Source organism: Varroa destructor, unplaced genomic scaffold (genome assembly GCF_002443255.2).
Source record: "Varroa destructor unplaced genomic scaffold, Vdes_3.0 BEIS01000003.1, whole genome shotgun sequence".
In the NCBI taxonomy this organism is placed as follows: Eukaryota; Metazoa; Arthropoda; class Arachnida; order Mesostigmata; family Varroidae; genus Varroa; species Varroa destructor.
Genome location: NW_019211456.1, coordinates 23,540,657 through 23,561,423, shown reverse-complemented (window position 1 = coordinate 23,561,423; position 20,767 = coordinate 23,540,657). Strand labels below are relative to the sequence as shown.

Here is a 20,767-nt window from a genome sequence, read left to right as displayed (position 1 = left end):
GTACCTGTATATTTGGTCACGTGCTCGCCATTTCAAAGGCTAAACAACTGACGTTATCTATGGATGAAAGTGGCTTAGATAAACAAATCATTTCATCCACTCAACACATATCTATGTAAGGTTACCTTATAATAATCTACATAATTGCCACAATGTGTCTACGTTAGACAATTTCTGCGAGCCAGTATTTAAACTAACGAAAGGAACCGTCCGCTAAAAGCTGAATTGAGATTAGTTGCTACTCATTTTCCATTGAAGGATTGCTAATTAAATTTACTACTTCATCCAGAAGCAACTTATGGTGATGGTGGCTACCTACGTGATTCTGTGTAAAAACATAGCCCTCAACGGAACTATATCACCGTGTGTAAGAAAGAGTGCAGATTGATTTCAGACAAGTTTTAGATCGGCAGCCGTTTTTCTAATGCAGAACGGCAAGCAGGGCTACACATCCCTTAATATCTCGATGTCAGTTACTGATGCGTTCGAAGAGACGATTGCATTATTTTTTAAGCAGTGATATCAATCAGTGTTTCCTTGGAAGTCCAGGAGTATGGTCACAAGCTGTTGTAATCTTTGCAATGTTTTACGATGGGTCACTGATGGCGCTACCTTCAGGTCTCGTTTGAGCAGGTTGCCAATGAGTAATTCTCGTTCTGTGTTGGCTAAAAACGTTAACTTACGTTGTCTTTATCGCAAACTATCTAAGAGATTACTTTTAATAACATACAGATAGATAATACCAAACGGTGAGCAACGTGCCTAATACGAATTAGTTATTCACCGTTCCTAGACATTTTAGGTCCTTTTTTACGCGAATGCACGCCAGCAAAGCTAACGCTCACAAAGATTTTACGAATAGGGTGTGCAGATTGTTAACCTCACCGATAAAGGTGGTCCCAACCTTTGGAAGTCTTGAATTTCGCTACTTGATAGTTGTATATTATGTTTTTGCTTCCTTACTCTGTTCCACCTTCTCCCCTTGTGAGATAGCAGTGTTCATTATTGTTGACATCCCTCGGCCTCCATGGGAATTGTTTCAACACGATTCGAGTGGGGTTGGTGAGTTTCCGAGACCATTTTGCCTTTCGACTTTTCAGCGATAACTTGACCCAATATACGCCCCTACGAACGCCGGGTAGACAACGACGGGTCGCATTGGTCGGTTGCTCTTTTCTTTTTCGCTCGATTTCTTTCTGTCGTAGAGAAGTGACCTGCGTGACGATTCTCTTGACGCTATAGACCAGCACATTACTCCCTAAACTCCTTGCTCGCTCAACCCTTTGCCGCCAGCCGTTTGCCGTTATTTAATTGTGAACACGTGTCGCCTTGATGTTTGCAGCATACGTGGAAAACGTTTTCCATCTGTTTGGCCGGTTTCGTCTGCTAAATCAGCCAAATGGAGCGTCGCCTTGAAATTTTTACATAGCCTGTTTTCTAGTTGACGTTACTGCTGCCGATGCTGTTAGTAATTGCTGAGCGTTGTAGCTGTCGACCTCGTCTTTGACGTTCTTCGTTCTTCCGTACCAGCACTAACCCTGTTCTCGACAGTAGCAAGCCACAGCGTAAGTAACTCGTGGAGAGCTTTTCAGTAGGACGAACCGCTCGACCCGCTACCGAAGTGGATGAGAGCGCCGGCCGTTTGTAGCATGAAAGGACTGCTACAGGCAAGGGACTGATTGCCCCGTAGATAATTGTGAACTCTGTCCACGGAGTCAATTACAATGCTGCCAGTTCAGTTAAAGCTCCTTCATTCAGTGGCGGGCTGGTCGCAGTGTCTCGACGTCGGTGCTCCTTGTTTTGGTATGTCTAAACCTGGCCTCTGAAGAAAGAAAAAGGGAGCCAAGGAAACGGTCGAGGCTGCAGTGGTTGAAGTACAATTCTCTCCAACTACCTTTTTCTGGCGACTAGTCCGTCACTTCTAAGATATAGTCTTATAATAGCGCTCTTTAAAGAGCTTAAAATTGCGAAGACGGATGGTTTGTTAGTGTGAAATGAAAGCTGAGACAAACATTGACTCCACGCTGAAGTTATTATATCCATGAAGAAGAGATGGACATTGTTATGAAAACCTGTAAATACGAAAGTCGCCGTCTTACTGATAGTCATTTTTAGAGCTCGCCGGTTGAGGAAAATGCCTGTAGATTCTGATCAAATGACACTTATCACACCTGGTGCGCGTGTGGGGCATTAGATTTATTTAACAGAGGATAAAGTAAAACCTATTTACCTATATGTTTTAATAAAACTATTTTCAAGATGGCTACTTAAGTAGTTTCCGACATATGTAAAGTTTCGTCAAATATGTCGCAAACTACTTCAGATACGACCGATTTTGCAGTCGACGGAAATCAAGTATCGCATGTTACTATGTACTGTGCACTTCACTATCTGTGATATTAGTGGTTCTTTTTGCAGTTCTCATGATGAGTCTTATAGCGCATAGCAAATAGAACAGTAATTCTTATAATCCATTTAGTCCACACATGCTATTCCGAAAATAACGGTTAGTAAGGACCAATACTATAAAGTGGCTCTTAATAGAACGTTTGTTTCGGATTTCACCCATGTCCATACGGATCCCGTTCCCTCTGATCTGAATGAAGGTGCTTAATCTATAACTCTTACACTAAACTTGATGTGTCACCATATAATATTAAAGACCGTTTGTATCTAACCTACGTGGCAACAGGTAGTATCTCTACAGGTATTTTTAGGTATCTAGGTACAGGTACAAATCACTTCGCTTACTGCTGCGTTCATCCACCAACACCGGTCTCGTTTAATCATTATATATGTACCTAGCAGTTTAATGCCCGATTCGCTGTTTTCATCTTTTGTCGTATTATTACCCGTAGCAGCACACCCGTTACGAGCTCCATGGGGCCCTAAACTCGAGCTCACACTGAAGGAGTTTAGTTAGGGAACAATGTGGCACTGTCGTTTGTTTTGTATTGCTTCCGGAACCATACAGCATACATCTGCCCGTCATCGTTGTGATATAACCGTCATTCCCCGGGCTGATGTTTGTCTCCCTTTTCTCCATTCACCTTCTGTGTGGTAGTAGAATCCGAGCGTCTTCGTTTTCTGTTTATGTGACTAGGGTCACCAAGTCTCTAACATTGGCGGGCGTCGTCGACAACCTAGATGCTTGCTATTTATCTACTTGGACTAATACTACTGCTGGCTTAAGCTCAGTTGCTGCGATCCAACGCAGGTTCCCATCACCATCACTCTAGCCTCCGCCTCCTCCTAGTGTATCTGCTGCTAAATCATCGATCGACGGTCGACGCTATTACAGTTGCAACTGCTGTTTCCGCAATCACATTACAAGTAATGAATTTACGACTGGCTGGCTGGCTGTACCCAGTCAGCCACGGAGCCAGACAGACGAGCTGGTAGCAGTTACGTAGTGGCACGTTAGGCTCTCTGACGTCGGGCAAACGACTGCATTCGCTAATGCCAGATGCTAGGCACCTTACAAAGGGCTGTTGTAGATCTGTAGCAGAGTCGGCGTAGAAATTGAGCTGTTCCTTCTTTCCTTTCTATATAGGAGGCTGCGAATCTATAAGAGGTGGATGAACTTCGTTACGGAGTGATGGAAAGAAGAGACCACAAAGGGAGAGGTTTCAAAGAGGGGCACCTACTCTTGTCGTGGAAACCTCGCTCGCCAATTACCCCATCTTATTGTTGCTTACACGCAAATGATCAAACGTGTTGCCTGCGAATTACGTCTCTTGCTCGCCGATGCCAATGTGCAGGATAGCGAGCCTCAGAGTACTGTCCCGTTTGTACCTATATTATTACTAGACGGGCGTATGCGAAGCATGATTGGATGTGTGCTTGACTATTGCGATATAAAAGTGACATTGCTTGTGTGTCTGGTTGTCGCAAGCTTTTTCTGATTATAGTCACGTTCAAAGCTTGAAATTATTCCCTGCGATCACTGCTTTTTCTTTGTTGGGGCAGCATAGCACGACCACCGTCGCTATCACAGGAGTAAGCATAGACAGGTGCACGGGCGGGCGGACAACTGGCGCCGATTATGAGCAAGCCGTCAGCTTAGCCAAGATTAAGTCAATCACTAACTACGCATCGCTTGTTTACCGGATCGGAGGAAAGATCTTATGTATGCAGAAAGCAGACGTGTCAAAGGCGTTCACGACTCGCCAAAGCCAGAGGAGCTTTTGTGTGCAGATCCCTTAGGATACCATTCGTTGTCTTATCGATTCTATTTCTGCCTAGCAATTAGCGGATCCTTAGCGGTTTTTGAATTAATGATAAGTAGTTATTATTGGGGGCGTTTGACAATGTTTGTACGATAGTGCTCATGTGTTTAGCGATGGATTCTTGTTGCAGGTTTCATGAGCTTGTACAAACTGAACAATAAAACCTATGTGAATGCGGAAACACGGCCTAATTTTAGAGCTTGCCTAACCTGTTTAATAGACTCATTCGGATATATTGTTTGAATTCAAGGAAGTTGCATAGTTTGTTGTGAAGGGAGAATTTGCCTAAGGTCCAAAGACGCTTTTCAGTACGTTACTTGGTATGCAACTTGTTGTGCATCATGCTCATGAGGTTATCCCTTCGAAGGTTTGTGCTTCACATAAGTGCTTTGTGTAAAGGAGTGTATTGTTTATGTAGTGGTAGGTACAATTTTGAATTCTAAAGGAACAAAAGTTTGCATTATCCAGTTAGCTGTCCATGTGTTTGAGGAATGTTTTGAATTATAGTCAGCTTTCCAATTTCAACAAACTAGATTCAAATAACTTCTGTTCCAAAGCAATAGCCAAAACACAAATTTGTTCATTACTCAGAGTGCGATATGGCGTACTTGAGTGCATTCACGATTATATATGTGCTTTATATGTATGTAGTTGGGAGTGAGAAATCAATTATAATATACTCTTGACTTAAATTAACTGCTATTAAACTATCAGCACGTGCGTCTGGATATAGTAATCGTTGTATTTCGAAAGCCAATTGATCGTAGGGCTGAGGCTTGAACATTCTTAGTTAACTAACATTGTATAATTTCCCATTCTCCAAGTTATACGTGTGGAACTACGAATGGACATTGCATGAGAATCTTCTCCATACATGGTTTATAAGGTTTAAACCACTTCGCAGGTTACACACAACGCAAGCTATTTATTCTCAATTTCCCATTTTAAAATATAACTGCGTGATTAGCTTAGGGTAAGGGCTTTGCATGCATATCCGGATTTAGTCGCCTTTTCACGTACTGATCTGCTTTCAGACTACACTTTTTAAATCGGGCGCTTAAAATTCGAATTTTACCGCCAGTACACTTTTTTCTTTAATCCCGTCTATGTTAGTAGCGTGTTCATAAGCAGGTACTCTTCACAGTTCTACGTTGTATACAACCAAGAAGAGATGCTGAAAGGTCACAATAGTCAAGATGATTGGAAGTCATAGCAAGCTATTGCCCTAGCCTTGGAAATGGCGACCGATAAATACGGGTCCTCCCCTAAGGGTTAGAATAAGAAGGTAGTTAATGCAACGAGTTTCGTCCTATTTTGCTAACCAAAATAGAAGCAAGGAGCAAAGTGCAAAAATACCTTTCTGCGACGTTTCGTGACGCGCGTCAAGAAAAGTAAGCACGTCCACACTTAGAATAGCAAACAACCGGCAAGGTATCGCCTACATACTAGTTCATTGAAAATAAGCAGTTTATCAAAGACAAAAAAATGGCTGGAGTCCCCCAGCTTGCCATCTGCCACTCGAACGAAACGGTGATGTTTCCCCGTTGGGAAGTATTGATCGTGGCAGATTGGCAAACTCTTCAAACCTGGCTTCTCCTATGGAAGAAGCTACTTCAGAGCTACCATAATGTTTAGATCAGAGTGACGATTTTCTATAGACCTGGCTGTTTAATTTAAAACAAATGACTATTATTGAAAAAAGTTTATATTGTTGACTACTATGAAGCAGACTTTTGAGACTCATAACTCTACGAGAACATCTATTTCGCTATTTCTTACAATGCAAGGGCGTTGGCTTATTTTGGCTGGACACCTTTAAGGCCACACCTGTCAGGTAATATGGGTCGTATCAGATCGGCACTGGCGTCATTTGAAGGTAATATCATTGAAAAATGGGTCACATATGACAATGATGTGCAAACGAAATAATCCGTGCTCCACGGTCCGTAGCGAACTTCAAACTGACGACGAAGAAGGTGACGCTACCATGAACTTAAAAAAAGATCATGCATTACGAGTTGTTGCCCCTCGCATAATAATTGAATCGGGTTTCTCCTGCCAACAACTAAAAAAATTAAAGCAAGCCATTGGAAAAAATAGAACAGAAAATCGTCTTTAGAGCATCGTCCTTCATCATGGTAATTCCAGACTAGATACATCCTTAGCTTGTCGGTAACAGAATTTCGATATAAATATTGAATGTATCTGCTGTATAGCCCGGGTCTACTTCGGTCTATACGGAATTCCCTTAACAGTGTTTATTTTGCAACAACGGGTGTAAAGATCGCTTGCAACTATTGTTCGGTCAGAAACCATAAAAGTTATACAATGATGGGATTATGATATTACCAGAACAATGACATATCAAAATGCCATATAACTTGTTTAGTAATACCAAAATCTTCACTGCCATTTTGACTTTAAAACGGTCAATACTATTTTGACGACTCATTATGATGGAGATTATAAGTGGCCTGGTTTAGAGCATAATTTGTACAATGTTAGACAATTTAACTACATATATAGGTATAAAATGTAAACATGTACGATCAATGCACCGCACAGAGGAGATTTTCAAGGCCTGTTAGATTTATATTGAATGTGTGATCTAATTCAGATTGCAGAAAGGGCTTCTCAATTTGTTATCATGTTTATCGTTAGAGGTGAGCCTGCTAAACTCACTCTCTGGCGAAAATGTTTTTCTCGCCTTATTACCGTAGATTTAATAACCTCAGCTTGAACAAAAGAAATGCGTTACTATTGAGCAGTAGAATCTTCCTTAGCGAGTAATTAGGTACGAACTGGAAACTGCTTGGATACATGTAGCCAGTTAGATGGTATTGATTTTGCATTAGCAGACGATTCTCCATTCTCTCCGTTTTGAACCTTTCCCATAATAGACGCAGTACTTCGAGGAAGAACAAGCGCCACACAGAGGGGCCCTTTGAAGCTCGTATCGGTCAAGGCCGAGGCTTGTTTTCGTTGCTTACCATTTCCTGCATGCTGTAATGATTATAACGTACGTTTATGCAACCTTAAAGAATAATCAATGTAAGTACTCTGTAATACAAGGCTGTACGTCTTAACGTGACTTTAAGAACTAGTTTGCTTTGTTACAACTATACATCAGCAGGTTTACGTAATATTCTCGAACACTCGAAATACTATTTGAGCAAAAGGCATACAGTCTATGTAAGAACTTAATAAGTAAATAGGATAGAAAGAACTATAAGAAAAAACGGGAACGTGAGTTCTCTCACAAGCGTTACTTATTTGTTAAGGTTAATCGAAAAATACGCTGTATATGCTAAAAAAGCGATATAAATAATCTATATCTTGTATATATTAATCTATATTTGATAAATAATCTAGCGATATATTCTATATCGATGATTATTTACTATGTTATTAACGCATTCTATTTTAGCGAGAGCGACCGAAAATCATAAAGGGCATCCCGTTCGCTTGACTGAAAGATGCTTATTGACTGAAGAGACTTCTTTGTTGATATCTATATTTTTTAGGACCAGTTCAATTGAGAGCAGCTATGCGATCTCTACAATGTATTGCTAGAAATATGACTACAATGAAACTTGCTAGAAACTTACCACCGAAACTAGAGAAAGTAAAATAGTCACCGAGGGGATTGCCAGTCAAAATCACGATGCATACAAGTCCGGCAGGGCATAAACCTTCAAATAGGATTAGATAGATCGATAAGACAGATAAATCTGAGTTGTTTAAATCAACGTTTCGAGTTTTACGCCCGCTTCTGTTGCCCTGAGATATAAACAGAGTTAGGTATGCTTGCGTTAGGCTTCAAAGTTCAAAGCTACGTCCCCTTTTGTTTAATCCGAAACATCGATAAGATCTCTGAAATTTATTGATGTTTCTGTTACCCCAACTGGCGGTCTGTTTTGAGGGCTTTTCACTCCATCTGAATGTTGGTGACGAACAACATTACTGTTCTTATGGGAAAGCGAACTAGACAATAAAACAAACGTAGCCAGTGAAAGTAAAGTTGTACTGGATATAAAATCTAGGGTGTCGTCGGTTCGAATCTGTGGAAGTACATACATACACAACGTTTCGACAACACAATATCATTTAAATTATGTACCACACTTTGTAATGAAAGGAGTAATAGCAATAACTGCACGATGATATTAATGATTGTTGCACACACTCATCAACACGTTCCTCTACGAATATATTTTTCCATGTGAATTCACCAGACTCTCACGAACGGTTGCCGCGTACCATAAAGCCCTAATGGTAGAATACGCCATACGATACGCGGAATAATTAAACAATCTTCACACGTGGTTCTCTACATGTGTCATTCAGCCTTTTCGTCTACTTTTAAACAGGTGTAGACTAGCTTCTTGTGTGTGTCTGACATACCAGGACGCACCTGCCTATCTATACATATTCAAACTTTTTTATTCACTACTAACTGACTCGGCCAAAAATAATTAATCAAAAGTTTTGCTCCCTTACCTCCCGATTCGTGCCCTGTTTCAGGAACAATCACGGAGCGCTCATTGCATTCAGTCGACACCCCTCCAAAGCTGCGCAGCGAACAAGATGAATGATCAATCAAAGTTGTTTTGAGCCCTTCGGGCGGACTGAGCAGTGGTAACAATTACGGAAGAGGGGAGGACGTGTATCTCTTGGCGTCCACAGTCTCAGCGTACAATTTATATCTCTGTGCTAGGCGTTTGGTAAGTATAATTCTGTTTCGTAGCTCCTTCTTTGGTTAATGACGTTCCTTGGCCGAGTCATGCGTATACGACCAGGGCTCACCATGGCTGTCGTAGGAAGACATGTGGTTGATAACATTCGACGATACTTGGCAAAGTTTTAGTACAACGCAATACTGTCCATTCGGTCATATGCTACAGGTGGATATTTCTGATGTCGTTTTCAGATACTACAAAGTTGGCAGTATTTTAGGTGAACCATGTTACATATCGCACGGCATGTTTGTGTCCTAATATTATAGAAATAAATGGCAGATCGAAGATCTATAGGTTCATATATCTAATTTTAATATTTACCTTAATGCAATGTATCTGGTTCGAAGTTATATAGGTATGTAGAAGTTAGTGAAAGCTTCCTACGTAATTCTAAATCTTTTTTTTGGAGGTTGAGGGCAAATGCATTATGCAGACCAGACTTCATAGATTTATTCTTTGTCTGGTACCGTGGGACTCTCACCCACTAGACCCCTTCATAAGCTTAGACTATGATTCGGGATATAGTTTGATATTACTTCGAAACGTGATTCTAAATCTAACAGCGAGGTATTCTAGTTATTTTGTATCACTTCATGAATCATGCGTTTGCGCACCTGTCTGCAGCTCTCGCTTTGATTCTCGCCATTTGTGGAGATATGTTTGGAAAAACGTATGTGTGGCGAGGTGATCCACGCGCTCGACAAAGGTAGCGTTTTCTACGTCGTAAATGGAAATCCTCACCCAGCAACATTATCCCTATATTAAAATGCTCAAAACGATTACTCTTTGTGCTGTCCAGCTGTTCGCAATTTGCCACAAGCAATTCGTTCGGCCCAATATAGATAGTCACTTCAGTCATTTCAGGACCCTTCTATTGTATTGTTTTTCCTATTAAAAGTCATGTAAATCGCATAGATTTTGATCAGTGTTGACGTCAGCCAAAGGATTTACTCTGATATCTATTGATGACTCTAAGGTAGGCAGTCAGTCATACAAGACTTAAGTGCATCTTCTTTAAATAAACTCTATTATTATCTGGGATTTGAAACGCTTCTTTCAGTCCTAGTATTTTTCCAGTAAGTTCTTCTGGTCAGTAGCAGATGTCTGGCAAATTCATCTATCGCTGAAGAGGCACAGATGACAAGCGACATGTCAGGCAGACAGTCGCCGGGGGGACTAGGACCAGCGCCGCCTTACCACACTTCGAGATAAGCCTAAACGCTGGCTTTATTCATCCGTCCTATTTAATGAGATTATACGTATCTTGTATTTGACGAGGAATTATAGGCGTACAAAGATGTTATAATATTGTGAGTGGCTATTGTAATGCAGATGTATTTGTCAGCTAAGCGAAAACTGTTCGAGGAAGATTGTGGCGATAAAAAGATCCACTGCTGACTTGGACACTTCTTGAACGTGAAGGAAGATTAAAGTATCGTTCCATGAATAAATACAATGAGCATTGTCTAGAGAGACAATACGCTTAACGCAACGTTCCTATTTTAGATTGACTCGCTTAGGACGTTATTTATGGCGTAGGCGTTCATTTGGGCTGAAATGAACGCATTGTAGAACAGCGTAGTATTTTATGGAGAATCTACGAAAGGAAAGACGTACTGCACACAAGCGAGCGTCAGAGAAAATCAATATTGTGTGGTCGATATTAAAAGGGATACAGTTTAGGACCGCGTTAAATAACTTAGGCGGGAATTAGTCACTGGACTAATTTCATGTCGTCTCAATATTTTGCAGATAAATACTAATTCCATTCATATATATGGTATTCTTCGCAACGGACCGCTGTGTACCTGCTATATAAGTTGTGCTAGTCGACATTTACAACAATTTAGGTTTGAATTTGGTAACAAACTGGTTGCGTTTCAAACAAAATAATGACGCAATACGTTGGACCCCGCTGTGACTGTGCACGTAAAGCCGATGAAGCTCCCAAAGGAAGCGTTGATAAAACAGTCCGATTTATTTTCCATTTATCGACCAGCCGGGTTTGCAGATGAGGCTGTGCCCAATGCAAATGTTCCCTCGATGCGGACGCATTTAGACCTTGTGATTTGGTAAGTTAAATTGACAAAAACTTCGATCATCAAAATGTATTTAACGTGCTTCATTACTGTTACAAGCCACTGTTATTAGCTCGTATTGCAACGAAAGCGAGATTCCAGTTAGATGGTACAAACTGTTTTTAAAAATGAACGATAATTTTTTTCTTTCGAGTACGTCATTTACTTCGGTTTGTTTTATTATTACCAATATAAGTAATCTGCTTTGGAAAATGCTCACTAAAACTCGGACATTTTCATTTTTAATCTTTTTAATTTTAGTCATCAAACTAGGAAGAAGAGCCTTCAAGGTTAGCAGGGAAGAACGTAGGGCTCAGGCCACCTTGATAAAATTTTGGACAAATAATATTGTACATTTTGGAGAAACAGTTAATCATCATAGTTATCCTAAGATTGTGCAATATGGATGGAAAATATTAAAGATAACCGAGCACCTTAGTTTGTACTGATCACTGCAATCCAAATCTTTCTTGGAACAAATTTATGTATATATATATATAAATACGCGACCTCAAGTAATAATCCTTCCAAGAACTTTCTAGAATATTTTGCAGCGAACCCCCGATGTCATCAAGCTCGTACCGTATCTGCTCAGCATACCTGCCTAGTACAGACGACGGTCTATCCAGAGACGTCTACTATGTTCAAGCTGGAAGAAAGAGGTGTTCGGTTCGCTTAATACCCTTTCCATCTATTGTTCTATATTTTTATTCTTATTATTATTCTAAATTGTCACTTTGTTTATCATTATATAACTTTATCATGATAGAACCCCTGTCACGCTATTTAGCACCTGTTAGGAAATTATGCCAATCAGTTGAGTAGCTTACAGATGAAGAACTGTCATAGAATAGCAAGGACGATGAACACACAAAAGATATATGAGTTTTCACCGAAATACATGTACATTTAGAAGATCCTAGTGACATATATACTTATGAAATATATTTAACAGAGCTCCAATACAAATTGCTTCGTAACTATTTCAAGTTTTCGAGTTCGCAAATAGTTGTACGTACGAGTTCGTGAGCAGAAATATGGTAACAGAAAATCGGCTATCACGAGTGTGATACGCACATGGATTAGGAATTCTTCGGTGTAAAAATTAGTGATTGACAAAAGACCGTCCCTTTCAGGATTTGCCTCTTTGAGTCCCTCTAATTCGGAAACAGTTGCCCACTTTTATGCGGTATGTCTTTGATCTTACATCGTTATCTCATTCTGTTCTCATCGACGAAGCCGAAAATTCACTTCGTGGCTAACTAAGTTCTGCTTCTTACTGCGGCTACCTTTGGCTTTCTCTATCTTGTAATTGTGCCTATCGTAGTTGCGGTGGCCACCCAGCACAGCCCAAAGGTTACGCGGTGAGAACTTTGGTTACCATGAGTAGGTATTTACTCTTGACGCCCCTGCTGACATGACCGTCGTAGAAACAACGAACCTGCGGGTTTTTAGACGGTCTGTTTTCCTGTCCCGTCTTGTCCTGTTCTGTCCTGACCTGCTGCACAGGACACACACTGCAGGAGCGACGTGAGTTGTTACTTCATGCATGGTTTGAAGGGGACAGACACGTAGCACAGAGTTTGAGGTAGTCACAACGAACGAACGTAGATGCCGCATATTCTTGGCGGCTGCTGCCGGCGCTGCGTAGGTCGCCATCTAAATACTCAGAGTGAAAGAAAATAAGAAAGAGTAGATATGGACCCAGCTATTTTAGGACTGAAGTGTATTAAATGCGGTACTCTGTAATAATGTATATGGTCGTCTTTGATTTATGATACATACAGTGGGGCCTCATATGCTGGAAACCAAAATGACGCCTTCTACTTACGCCTTTGATGGCGTTATAGCCATCGTTTCGAAATAGGGATTCTTTGCATTAGTTGATTCTAAGCATAAACTTCAACGAGACGTTCAAAGGTCCTCTTTCTCGAAATCAATCTAATTATACCCGTCATTACACGTTGAAGCTGTGAATGTAGGGTCGACCATTAGCGCTTCAGTCAATATAGGTCACAGAACATCTAGATGTCAACGTAAATTACGCAATAAAAATAACGAGAAAAATTAACGGAAAATGATTTCACAGGACTGATATGGTCTAACTTTAGTGTCCTTCAAGATATGTATACATATATATATATATATATATATATATATATCTAGAAAACATGGCATAGAGCTCACGGCATGGAGCTTCGGGAACCACCTGTCTAGAGTTTTGTTTATAACGTACGTAAAATAATCTTACTTGTTTATTTACTAACCGTCAGCTAATCAGACCTGATAAATGGCTAGAGTTGAAATCAACTTGCCATAGTTGATCTGATTTGTAAACAATTTTTAAACAAGGTCAATGGTATTCATACTCAACCCTGACCTCCGGCAAAGCCAGGTCCTTCACTTATGTCAAATTCGGCTTAATTTCGTTATAAATACAATGAAATATGAATGGTTAGTACTTTCCTTATAGCTGCTCAGTTGAAATACTGAGCTGAAAAGTGCATTTGCTTGTTGAAGAGTACATATTCTGCGAATTGTTACCAAGAAAACCGGTATACATTTATTGGGATGCACTGAAGATTCTGGTGAATGTCTTCCTAACAAAATCAGATCATTCCTCGTATGATTTTTTGTCATGAAGAAGGCAAAAAAGAAGACCCATATATTTTACCCATTTTCCGTAAATAGTGTCAGCCTATCTACTATTGTTATGATAATTTCATCATATCAACTTGCCGGACCCATTCTGTGGAATTGATACAAAAGCTATATTCACCTTGTATTAGCGATACGGAATCTATTTTTGAGCTCCGTTTATGAACGTGTAGCTTCGTGTGCATGCCATTATTTACAGGGTTCCCCGAGTAAGGCCACCTAGCAGTGTTCAAATTATCGCGCCAGGAATGTAGGACGTTCCATGCAATAAAAAATCTAAATTTTATCGTGCAAAAGCTATAAGGGAGTCTGCCCATACGGGCGACACACGACAAGAAAATCATCTCTAACCGTCGCCCACTTTAAACATATATTTCACAATGCATGCGGTCATCAGGCAGGCTCGTAGCCAACCTGCTAGATAGTCTACAATGTATTAAATAAACACGTTCGAAGGGCTCACATGCGTTAAATAACACACCTTAAATACTATATAGATGAATAGATATAAGACGCGTAAATACCATTATATTAGAATACAGAAGCGCAAATTACCGAAGCAATATAGAGACACTTGTAAAAAAAAGTATCGTTCTTTAAATGACGGAATTCAAGCCGCTTAAAATATTACGCAATAATGATGATTCGTGACCCTTTAGCACGTCGAAAAAGCTAAACTTAGGGGCTGCAGTGGCATACATACTGTTCCGTGACGAACAACTTCTGGATCATGATTTCTCTGTTTTGATGAGCTCATGTACATGTTCCTTTGGCATTAGTAGAAAACAGCTCAGTACGGTTCGAGTAAACAGTGCATAGATAGTTGGTAATCTTTCGCCCTTTTTTGGGAAGCTCGCCATTTAAAGCTTCTCGACTCCAGTAAGAAATATCTTGGTATCAGCCAGAGCAGCGAGCAAACCGCCGTAAACAAAGAGTTGCTTCAGTGAAGTGCGCGCAACGAATGGGACAAACCTTCTTCGCAGCTATTCAGTGTTTCCTATATTGTTAACGACCGTCTGTCTCCCTTGCTACCTCAGAAGTACAGACGAAACGCAGATACTATGTCCTGTCGGAGGGAAAAGTAGAGTTCGTTGTCTATTATCTCTGTTAAATTTGTTATTTGTCTGCAGGATAATATATAAATGTTTAACTACATACATTTTTAACGAGTTTACGAAAATTTAACATCTGCTCGTTCTCAAGCGTATTTTTGTCTTGGTCCTATCGAACATAACCAACGACCGTCTTGTAATATCCATATGGCTTTATCAACTCGATTAACAAAGTTCCTTCGCTGTATGCTTTGTCCACGTTTCGTGTACTTATCCAGAAAAAGGACGGGCAGTCACAATAAGCGAGAAATGCAAGAAATATCGTCGTGTTTGCGCAGGATATCAGATATTTGATTGTTTACGTGCAGGCTATTGAGTGGTCATTGAAACGCCACTATGAAAAAGCTCATAATGGACACCTCACAAGCGCTGTATATTGTTTTCGATTTTACTTTTAAGATCAGGAACAGGGAATTTTGCATCTCTTTCATTTCAAGCATTTGTATCCAAGTCTTTATCCCTTTAGAAATAAAATAGCCGTTTGTAGTAATTTTTCACAATATATCTAAACCATCCCATAACCGTAAGCCTGAATAAATTTGTTTTGATCTCCTATTATAATATGTTAAAGTAAGGCCAAGCTATAAGCGGGACAATAATTGAATCTTGAGATATATCCATCTGTCATATTACTAGCAATAGGCGGAGCCTCGGTAGTACGATCAATATGTCCTATTATATCACAGTATAGGTTAAGCGTTTCAAATAGAGCTATATATCCTAATGTTTTGGCGGTAGTGTGCCTATTGCCGTTATAATATGATTCAATTAGGAACTTTCGTATTACATTTTCATCAAACAGGTCTGCATTAAATATATATATATATCTATCAAGACCTTAGGATGTTGAAAAAAACAACCGAATTTAGACAAAAGGCGGGTATTAATGCTATATTACGATAGTATGGATCATCATCTCGCCACTGTACTTACTGGCCAGCCAAGATTACAGAAATAACTGGTAGACACTACGCATTTTCCGTCAATCTGAGTAACAGATGGCAAGTGAATTAGTACGGTCGAGGGTTTTTGCGAGGATCGTAGAATAGAACCCACGAACAATTACACGAATTTTCAACTTCACATGATGGTCGAACTTTTCATGTGTGTACTACTCAGATAGGCAAGCAAAATCCGAGCATCACATCAAGTCCTATGTGCAGGCTATCCCACATGAGTGCAATGTAATTTCGCACCACAAAAAACTATGGGAAATTTACGGCCACACTTCTTTGGTCACCGCTGACTGTGTAATTACATGAAAAATTGTGTTGACTGCAGTTGATTTATCTTTTCGCATACTTCGCCTATGTAAATATATAGATCCAACTTCCAGCTCCCTACTATCACCATTGATATTGCTTTGCCGAAGCGTCTTCCCCGTTCTGCTTAGAGAAAATGAATCTCGTATAGAGCAGAAATCAGGTTCAGCTTATGAGAATAGTTAAGGACATATTGTTTGTCCGCGTAGACGATTACGAATAATTCCATCCTTCGAGCCGTGAAATATTTGCCGTTCGAACGATGCTTGCCTCTGAGTTCGCGCTCGATTTCTAGCCTTCACAACTCATTCGGTCCGCTCTTATGTTCTAAAAACCTACACAGAGCAAAGGAATTAGGGCATTCTATGGCAGTGACAACAGTAAACAGGCAGCCAAGGATGCACATTGCGGGTGACAGCAGGAAAGAGCCGGACGTCAGTACCGGAAGCCGAAATCGAGAACAAGACTGAGCAAGGCACGCGCAACGGAGACGTCAACCGAGATGTTGTGCCTATAGACAGCGCATAACAACCTGAGCATCGAGATGAAACCTCGCATCGTTGATGCCAAACAAATGAACGAAGATGCGGAACAAGGAAGGAGGTCGCTAATCGCATTAAAAGTTTCGTTGCTGTACGCCCATTATCGTTTTCTCTCCTTGTCTCGCACTTTCATGCATGGTATTCAGATCCAGAAGGTCATGTGCTGTTTTCTACCGTTGGAAAAGGGGCAACAGCGCTGTCTGTGTAAAAACTGGGCACGGAGAGCGGGTTGTGGTTGGGCGAAAAACTGGAAAGCAGACCATAAGGCTTAAAAACTTGATCGTAGGTTTTGAGGGCGACGTCTAGCCCGAGTAAAACTCTAAGGCAATCCAAGTGGTAGAACCTAGTTAGAGATTTTTTCCGCAAGCTGTTTCATCATTTATGACACAGTTGTTTGTCGTCTGTCGCTGAGTGCTTCAATAAAGACGGCCTTCCTGTACGGGCGATTTCTTTAGTGACAATAAATAAATAAATAAATAAAGAAAGGAAAAGTGAGAGTCGAAGCAAACGGTAAAATATACTCTGCTGGCGGAACCTGAGCGTCAACCAGAAGATCTTACTTCATCTTGATGAGTGTGGATTTCATAAAGATCATTGACAGGCGGATTAAATATTTTATTTTACGAGAACGATTTCCGTGTGTGTGTATGTGTATGTGTATATGTATGTGTGTGTATGTGTGTGTATGTATGTGTGTGTGTGTGTGTGTGTGTGTTGTGTGTGTGTTGTGTGTGTGTGTGTGTGTGTGTGTGTTGTGTGTATATGTGTGTGTGTGTGTGTGTGTGTGTGTGTGTGTGTGTGTGTGTGTGTGTGTGTGTGTGTGTGTGTGTGTGTGTGTGTGTGTGTGTGTGTGTGTGTGTGTGTGTGTGTTGTGTGTGTGTGTGTGTGTGTTTGTGTGTATATATGTGTGTCTGTGTAGTGTGTTTGTGTGTATCTGTGTGGGTCTGTGTGTGTATCTGTGTGTCTCTGTGGGTGTGTCTGTGTCTGAGTGTGTGTCTGTGTGCGTGTCTCTGTGTGTTTGTGTCTTTGGGTGTGTATCTATGTGTGTGTGTGTGTTTTTGTGTGTGTGTGTGTGTGTGCATTTCTGTAAAACATAAGAACTATAAGTTTCGATAGGCATCTAATTCCTGCTGTCTGGGGCCCTTAGAGGTAGCCAGAGAGATTATTCTAACCATAGGCAACGTGTTTCAGACAAACCTAAGTTGGTTGGAGTGTAGCCAGGTCGATAGAAATAGAGCTATATCTATGCTAACTATTCTCATAATACGGCTAGAAAACATAAACATTAGTCCACCATAAAAAATAAATTAAGCAGTTTATATGATTAACGAAATCCATATAAGGGTTGTATCGATTTCAACAATATTCTAGCATCGCTATGGCGTCAGATTTTACCTCTCGCGTTATGTTCGTACGCCTTGCTCTTGTTTTTGGTGCGTATGAATAGGTCAGCTGTTATCTGCCTGGCATCTAGTATACCAAATTAGTAAAATAATATATTATCGTTGCATTAGGCTACGATCCATTGTGATGGATAGACATTTACTGTATAGCCGAATTCAGTTACTAAACAGTACGTTGTTAACTTACTAGTACTTCCATGATTCAAAGGCGCAAACGTACATTAGTTAATGAATAGGTGACTAGTTATTCGTGTAACGCTAGCTTCATTAGCGTTGGCAGCCCGGCCTGGTGTGGTTTTTATACGGGATCGTCGCCATCACTGAGCAATTGACCTTGTCGCTCGTTCAGTGTTTTTCGTCTTGCTTTACGGTTCCGTGGGTGGTCGCTACGTCTGCGATGAAGGTCACGATAAATCGCTGACCACGACCCAGCTTAAGTTCGACGTTTAACGTGGTCGGCAATTTCGATTTTAGGTCTGTTTGCGTGACAGTTTACACAAGGCAACCATTATTAATGCCGCGCCAAACTCACCACTACTGATATACTTATATAAGAGATCTTTAAGAGAATAGATGGGTTACCATGAATAATTGATAGCAGAAACGATATAAATTAGGTAGTTAAATGAAGTTTATGCATGATTAAAGAACAAAATGTTGAATACAACACGATATACGCTTTAACATAACTACAAGGACAGCTGGCCTCCCATCTTAAAGCATTAACTTTAACTACTCCTAGTCAACAGGCCAGTATAAATTCTCGTCATCGATGTAACCGTAAATGCATTAAGTTCAGCTACTTACTTAGCCTATACAACTACTTATGGCATTCGAAAGACTATTACTACTGCTATTGACCCTCACTAAGACACAAGTATTTTCATCAGCTTCATTATAAAGAATCCAATCTATATTGGATATATAGTCGATCGTATAGTTTTGGATAGCATTCAAATCTATTTGAAAATGCCTTTTTGTTGGGTGATATTTTCTCGTATAATATTCACCAGGGTATCTTTGGAGGCCGTATATGTAATAACAAACAAGATATCCAACAACAAGATATTCGGCACTGTGTGTATCAAAAATGTCACGGATTGATTTCATTAATATCCTGACGGAGAGTTCTCTCTAACGCAGGTTATATATATGTGTGTTTTTATTGTACAACTTGAAGTTTGAGCTGTTTCCGCAGTAATACAACCGGTACTTTCTATACGGCACCACACGACAGAACAACACAACCGCCGTGGCCGCTCGTCAAAGGACACGGTGTGAGTTATGGCCTGAAGCTTTAACTAACCTACTTAGCCAAGGTAGCAGTCAGAATGATTATAGACTGCAATGGGCACACGCATCGTCCAAGGCTTACCAGGCGTGTCGGGGCATCGCCTGGTAACACGTGCGTCCGCATGATAGAACTAACAACGCCAGGAGCAACGATAAAATCCACTCTAGCAAATATAGTAATAACAACAGAAGCGCAACTAGAAATTCCACAGACGCAGACTATAGTAACGTCAAACCCATAAACGTCTTTTTGAACATGTAATATAGCATCTTTTCGAAGTGGTCTCGTAGCGTAAATTACACAGACGTTACAATTTAGTATTTAATTCAAATTCAATCAAATTAGCTTTATTATTGGTCATAAATATATGAGTCTAGATAATGAGTGAGAGGAATCGGCAATTTACGGTAACCTTAGCCTGAGTTTATTCATTTTTTATGTTAAGAAAATGACGGTTGTAGCCTAGTTAATGATTTAAAGCTTCTTCGACATAGAAATGATTGTTAGAGATGGGTACGTTAGGACACTGCATATTTAAAAATTTTACCTGATGATCTTATTTGTAAAACGTTTTCGATTCCGTCAGCAGCATATGTTTTTTAACGCAGGTGTCTATTGATGACACACGATCTTCCGCACGGCCACAAACCTTAACTCTTTATGTACAAATTATGCGCATGTAGAATGTTTAATTAAGCAGTTGTAAAACTATACCATAGATGGTCTCTAGAAGTTGCTGATACTAAAAAGTTGCGTGGACACAAACTTACACACGCAGATATGTTGATACAGAATTGAATGCATTTTCATATATATATATATATATATACATTAGAAGTTTCTTCACACTACCCACCGGGAAAGGCGCTTTTCTTCAAACAACGTCATCACGTCATGCTAGCTCGCGAGCTGTTTTAAACTTTCTGGCGGTCCGGTCTTCGCATCGATAAGGGTATCCATACTAAAAAGATGCTTCTAGCCGTCGGCATTCCTAAGTTCGCTGTTTCGTTACGTGCCCATTTCCGCCCATCTTAGCAAGATCATATACAGTACAGCAGACTACAGCCACAGCAGCAGTAGCAGCAATAGCTGAATAGTAAAAATCCTACCGTCTCTAAAAGGTTCGTTTCGTTTTGCTTACTGTTTTCCCAATCTTATGACGCTGCCTTCGTTTCGACGGGTCACCGTTGGCCCGAGGCAACTCTTCGACCGTTCGAGCAGTAGAAAAGACGTTCTACCACAGTACCATACACATTTCTTACGCCCTAGCCAACCCGTGTGTTCCAGACAATTTTCAAACCTCTTGGCAAACTAGAATAGATCGAGCAGGTCGTACGAGACAACGAATTAGAGAAGGCAGTATGTAGGAGCATAAAAACTAGCGCTATGAAGCAGTGCTTAGCCGCAATACCAAACGTGCACGTCAAACATTATTTCGGTACGCAGCTGC

The 20,767-nt window shown here is 40.4% G+C and overlaps 3 long non-coding RNA genes across 32 annotated transcripts; 1 reads left to right on the top strand and 2 right to left on the bottom strand.

Moving 5' to 3' along the window:
• Positions 1-197: 197 nt before the first annotated feature.
• Positions 198-14,564, top strand: LOC111248102 (uncharacterized). 29 transcript variants are annotated; one of them, XR_002672405.2, is made up of 7 exons: positions 4,491-4,596; positions 5,374-5,620; positions 6,050-6,367; positions 7,130-7,280; positions 8,754-8,953; positions 9,593-9,674; positions 10,029-10,455. It is a non-coding gene; the product is annotated as an uncharacterized LOC111248102 (long non-coding RNA). The 29 variants fall into 29 exon arrangements; XR_015323580.1 differs by lacking the exons at positions 4,491-4,596; positions 5,374-5,620; positions 6,050-6,367 and adding exons at positions 198-363; positions 1,343-1,565; XR_015323579.1 differs by lacking the exons at positions 4,491-4,596; positions 5,374-5,620; positions 6,050-6,367 and adding exons at positions 203-367; positions 1,343-1,565.
• Positions 7,105-8,847, bottom strand: LOC147756696 (uncharacterized). Its single transcript, XR_015323600.1, has 3 exons — positions 8,730-8,847; positions 7,838-7,921; positions 7,105-7,232 (listed from the first exon to the last, which is right to left on the bottom strand). It is a non-coding gene; the product is annotated as an uncharacterized LOC147756696 (long non-coding RNA).
• On the bottom strand, positions 12,575-20,312 carry LOC111247013 (uncharacterized). 2 transcript variants are annotated; one of them, XR_015323599.1, is made up of 3 exons: positions 20,174-20,312; positions 18,244-18,499; positions 12,575-12,705 (listed from the first exon to the last, which is right to left on the bottom strand). It is a non-coding gene; the product is annotated as an uncharacterized LOC111247013 (long non-coding RNA). The 2 variants fall into 2 exon arrangements; XR_002671921.2 differs by lacking the exon at positions 12,575-12,705 and adding an exon at positions 14,632-14,770.
• Positions 20,313-20,767: the final 455 nt, after the last annotated feature.